Raw genomic sequence first — 6,340 nt, forward strand, 5'->3', positions numbered from 1 at the left:
TAGGTAAACCCTATATAAACTAAAGGTTCACGCACAACTGAGGTAACAGAATCATTACCCTCCATTATCATTTTCAATATAAGCTTTGCAACTAACCAGAGCTCGGTGGTACTCCATTACTGACTTAACCTTCGTAGGTGGCCACCCGACCGTGCAATCGGGCCACATCTAACCCCATTTTGCAAGTCATTCTTCAAGGATCTGAAAGAAAAAATAGATTCTAGACGCATCATTTGGCGTTGTCTGCGGGGAAATGCTTTAAAAAGCCATGGTGGATACTAGATCTGCAACTCTGAGGAATCAAAATCTTCAACCTCCTCCAAGAAGAAACCCCCTGAAGGAAATCTTGTTTGTGAAGGAGAAATCCATGAGGATGAAGAAGTTGCCAAAGGAGATCACCTGCACAACCTGAATGACGAAGTTCGAATGGTACTAAGTATCTAGGAGCAGATGAACCAAATGCAGATCCAATTTTTGGAAATGCAGCAAGTGCTTCAAACGGTGGCCAGACGCCTAAGAGCTCCAAGACACCCCAATCTCCATGATCAGGAAGAAGCCCAACCACGACCAAGAAGGATTGAGATAAGAAATTCTCCAGTTCGAGGGTGTTCTCCTCGGAGGAATAGGCAATAGACCGAGGGCCAAAACTTCAGGCAGGAAAGAAACCAAGGTCTACAAGGAGTTCAGGAAGAATGATCGGAAGTGAGAAGATCTAGGGAATTGCCCTGAAGAGATGAACAGGGTGTTCAAGATAGTGCACAAGGGAATCAAACTGGAACTCTTACTAGGCTCGAACGAGGAGTACGCACACATTCGGCAACATCTCAACGTTCAAGTCGTGATAGCGTTCGAATGGATGGTACTCGGGCAACACACTAATTGAGAACTGGCAAACATCAATCAAAAATTGGGACAACTCACAAGAGGTAAAAGGATTGATGATATTTATTCAACCCCATTTATGGATGCCATTGCTAGGTACAAGTTCCTCCATAATTTTAGGCTTCCAACCTTCTCTCCAATTTGATGGGTCTAGGGATCCGATTGCCCACATGAGTTACTACCAACAAATTGTCACATCCACCCAGCTAGTACCCTATCTGGAATACCCGAGTGTGTGATCCACAACCCTGAAGATCAAATTTAGGAAGGATTATATCCACTTAGCACAATAACATAATCAAAAGCAAGAACAAATCATTGTATTCAAGTAATTTAACAATAAAAGTCAAGAAACCTTCTTCAATAATCTTCTCTCCCCCCTCCATTCCCGCTTCTATCTACCTCTCAATATTCTTAATTTAGGATTTACTTTCAGCATTTATTTATTGTTCTCCCCTCCCCTGGGTCCTTGATCAGAGATTCCTACAATCATGCCTCTCTTTGGTTAAGGTTTCCCTTTCCTTTTATTACTCTGTTATTTACTTTTTGCAATTTACTTTCAGCATTTATTTATTGTTTTCCCCTCCCCTGGGTCCTTGATCAGAGATGCCTACAGTTGTGCCTCTCTTTGGTTAAGGTTTCGTTTTCCTTTTATTACTCTGTTATTTACTTTCTGCAATTTACTTTCAGCATTTATTTATTGTTCTCCTTTTCCTTTGGTCCTTAATCAGAGATGCCTACAATCGTGCCTCTCTTTGGTTAAGGTTTCCCTTTCCTTTTATTGCTTTGATTATTTCTTTTCTACAATTTCTTTTTCTCTAATATCCGTTCCTTTGATCGGTGGACTGTAAATTACGGCAAAGGGTCCACAGTTAAAGTCATTATAATTATATTCCCCTTCTTTAGATCCAAAGCTGACACTCGGATCACTTCCCTTCTATTTTTATTTATTTATTATTTGCATTTTTTTCCTTTATTAATTATGCGTTGGTTATGTTTACTTTATTTTTCATCTCAATTCGATTGCATTAGATGAATGGATTAGGACCGTTCATTTAGTTTAATTAAGTGATTAACAAATTTGAATCACTGCACTCTTGCATTATCATTAAGAAGTTAATTCTAAAGTGGCATATCTCCTTGAGATCGACCTGTTAGCTACACTATACCGTGCGCTTGCGGTTACTTTTAATTTCACAAACAACTGCCACGGGTCACTTGGTCTCAATTCCCCTTCCAATGGGATCAGATATGACATGGGTTTTCTAGCCAAACACTTCTAGACATGCCCTAGGTATGTCAACCAGTAGTCAGGGAAAGAGTCAAGGGGCACCATAGGAGAGCGTCCCATACCACCTCCATTGGTATCCAAAGACAAAAACGTCAAAAGGGCATTCCCCATTCCACAACTACAACCTAGGCATTCACATCATATCGTGATTTCACACATATCACATCATAGTCTAAATCATACTCACATCATTTCATAGTCAATTCCAATATATAAATCACATAATAAACATGCTACTATAATTATAAAAGTATCATGATGTAAATAAAACAAAACAGCAGTAGCTAGATCACGCATTCATGTCATATCACAACAAAGCATGTAAATAGGCATATTGTGAGTGGAATACTCACCTCGTAATCCGAAATTATAATCTTCAATGAGAGATCAGAGAACAAATCCAAAATCACCTAAACAAGCTTGAGTAAACATGTATAGATCATAAGAAGTAATTCCAAAAGATAGGAGTCGAAAAGGAGACAAAATAGCGAAAAGTTGTTGTTAGCAACACCTTGGTTGATGGGATGGACCAAGCAGATTCAATACGGACAGAATACACTAATTTGGTCATAACTTCTTCGTTTGAAGTCCGATTACTCCGAAATTCGAAAAGAAACTCCACAACAACATACTAAGAATATCTATAAAGATTAAATCATCTAGAGAGGTCAATAGAATAGAATTTCAACAAAACTCATAATAGGTTCAACCATGGATCATCAAGGAAAGGCTAGAATGGCTAGAATGAACGGAGATTCATTCAAAGGGAAAGAATACAATAGATCAGCAATAGAAACTAATAAGAAACAAGTCTAAAACTGATTAGAATAGAAAACTACAGCAGGAATAGATCATGCTATCAAAACTCAATCAAAATCAATGAGAATTATTACATATTATAATAATAATTCATTTTTTACATGTTTCTAAACTATCTTTTTGAAGCAGATAGTTCACAGTGCTCATTCTATAGATACTGGAAAAGGATCACCAATTCACCATATGGCTTCAAGGAATGCATAGAGTGAATGGGAATTCACTCTAAGACACAAGGAGATCAGTGATTGGGTCATTATAGCAGTGTAATGCCTTCCTTATAATCACAATAATAAGAAACAACAATAAGAAGAAGAGATTAGAGATGAAAGAGGTAGAATACCAACCTTGTTGAAGAGGAATCAAATTAGAAACTTGGAGGAATGCTTGGGTATCTTCCTTGGCTTGAGGAGGAGGCTCTAGGGTTTTTCTCATGTTCACCAACAATTGAGAGGTCAAACAATTAGGTTTAGAACAAGGTTTCAATATATAGGAGATCCCAAATCCAAAACTTCCAAAATTAACAAATTCAGCTTTCGGAGCTACCTTGGTCGATGCCTTGGTCGATGGGATCAACCAAGGGGATTGAACAAAGGGTCTTCCACCTTCAAACTGCTGAATTTAGGGTCTCCAGGGTCAAATCCAACACTTGGGCCTTCAACCAACAGAGGGAAAGGTCTTACCTGATTTCCTAGGACCTTCTAAACATATCCACACTAAACTTTAGGTCCCACTTCAAGGTCAAATACCATTAAGTTACTTCTTCATTCAAAACAGATAGGGTGTCCAAGCTAGGGTTTGGGATGGATTTCACACAGATAATGGTTGTTGCAGGTAACTCTAATGAAATCTTATGTAAAGTGTTCGAATCTTCACTCACGGGGCAGCATAGAAGTGGTTCTCGAATTTACCTTTGGGAAGAATTGTTGATTTTGATGAACTAGCTCGAAAGTTCATTGGTCGGTTCCAAAGTGGGATTCATACCAAGAAGACTGAGGATACGTTATTCACTGTCAAGCAAGGAAGGAATGCATCTATTCGAGACAACTTGTAAAGATTCAACAAGGCTACCATGGAGATCAAGAACTTGGATGAACAAGTAGCCAAGACAGCTCTCTTCACAGGCCTCTCCAATAGGCAACTTTTGGGATTGTTGTTACAAGATATGCCAGCCACATATCCCAAGCTTGTACAGAGATGTCAAAAGCAAGCATAAGTAATAGAGATCCTTGATGCTCAGCAAGGAGAGATGAAGACAACCAATAAAGAATAGAATGCTTCAAAAAAAGGCCAAGGTTTGAAGGTGTAGAACAATGATCGAGGGAGAAAAGTACGTTCGGGATGGAGACAATGCTCACCCCATCATGCAAAGTATACACCACTGAATGCCCAACGATAAAAAATCCTAATGCAGATCAAGGATCAAGATATCCTAAGAGGGCCATCAAAGATGATAGCTAAACCTGGAGAAAGGAATATGGAAAAGTATTGTCATTTCCATAAAGATTATGGGCATTACCCAAATGAGTGTAGACACTTGAAGGCAGGTACTGAAAGATTGATATCCCAACGGCACTTATCCAGCTTTGTGAAAGGACGAGGCAATGATCGGGATAGAAGGGTCAGTGAAAAGAAAAGGAAGCGCTCGAGAAGCAGAGACCGTCGGGCTGAAGCTCCCCAATCCAAAAAAGGGAAAGAGATTGTAGGGCCCAGTTGATCTATGATTCTCACTATATTCGGGGGCCCAGAACCTGAATCCCTCGGAAAATTGAAAGCAAAGACTAAGTTTGTGAGTTCGGGAGAAGCACTAAAAAGAAAGAGACCAAATGTAGAGGAGGGCATTGTTTTCAATAAGAGAACGAAAGAGGGCAAAAAGAGGCGTATGTACACCCCATGACAACGCGATCGTGATCAAGGTCGAGATCAGCTGTCGAGAGGTACACAGGGTATTGGTGGACATAGGATCATCTGCAGAGCTTTTGTCGTATGAAGCATGAGGCTATCAGAAGCGAGGTGGAGAAGTTGAAGAGTTTAGGATTCATCCAACCAATTGAGTGTCCAACTTGGTTAGCCAACGTTGTGATGGTCAAGAAGTCGAACGGTAAATGGTGGATGTGTATGATTACATAGACTTGAACAAAGCATGTTCGAAGGATTGCTACCCTTTACCCTGAATTGATATTTTGGTCGATGCAACAATCGGATATGAAACTTTGAGTTTCATGGATGCGTATTCGGGATATAATCAGATCCTAATGAATGTGGAAGATGAAAAGTTTATTGCATTCATGACCGATTGTGAAAGTTTTTACTAAAGGGTCATGTCGTTCGGGTTAAAGAACGTGGGAGCAACTTATCAAAGGGCAGTGAATAAAATTTTCAAAAATCTGATCAGGAAGAATATGGAAGCTTATGTAGATGACATGCTTGTAAAGAGGCTTTAGCATTCGTTGACACATAGCAGATTTGATAGAAGTGTTTTCTGTCTTAAGTAAGGGTGTCAAAACCTAACCCGAACCGTTAAAACCAAACCGAACTGGACTGTTATAGCCTAAATTGGCTCAAAATGAAGCTTAATGGGCTATGTTTGGGCTAAACAACCTCAACCTACACTGGGTTTGGGCGGGGCGGGCCAGCCTTTGCTTGGCCCGCTAGCCCAAACCGTTTGGCCCAAGACTAGCCTTAACCTGAAAGCTTGTTAAACCCGTTATAAATAAATAAAATAAAATAAATTTCAATGTAAAATACAAGAAAACACACCCCAAGTATCCATTTGTTTTCTTTAATTGTTTTGCTTTGGAATATGCAAACATCAAGCAATTTGGAAGATGGGCTTAGTAAATATTTAGCAAGTGTATTATCATTTGAAAATCTTTTATTGTTTTATTTTGATTCATTTTTACAAGTGTTAAGAAGGGGGAGGGGAAATAAGCAGAGACAACTCACTAAAATTCATTAAGATGCCAGTTTTCTTTTGTATATTAGTTCTATAATTTTTACTTATTTGTAGAGAAAAAGTTCTTGGTTTTGAACATCCAACACAAGATATTTGGAGAGAACTTAATGCTTATATGTGTTCACATGCTCTTGATAAATTCCACACATCAACAAGGTACTCAAAACATACTGTTAGTAAACCCGAACCCAAACCGTTAGTAAACCCAATTCTAAACCATTAGTCCAAACCGTTAGTTAGCCTGAACCCAAACTGCACCGGCCCAAAACCGTTATTTTCTTAATGGGCCGTGCTTGGGCTGAGTGTTTTTCAGCCCAAAACGGCCCAGCCCGAAACCGGCCCAACCAGAACCGTTGACACCCCTAGTCTTAAGGAAATACTAGATGAGGCTCAAT

The sequence above is a fragment of the Hakea prostrata genome, chromosome 2 (assembly GCF_041222555.1).
Source record: "Hakea prostrata isolate BN-2017 chromosome 2, UWA_Hpros_2, whole genome shotgun sequence".
In the NCBI taxonomy this organism is placed as follows: Eukaryota; Viridiplantae; Streptophyta; class Magnoliopsida; order Proteales; family Proteaceae; genus Hakea; species Hakea prostrata.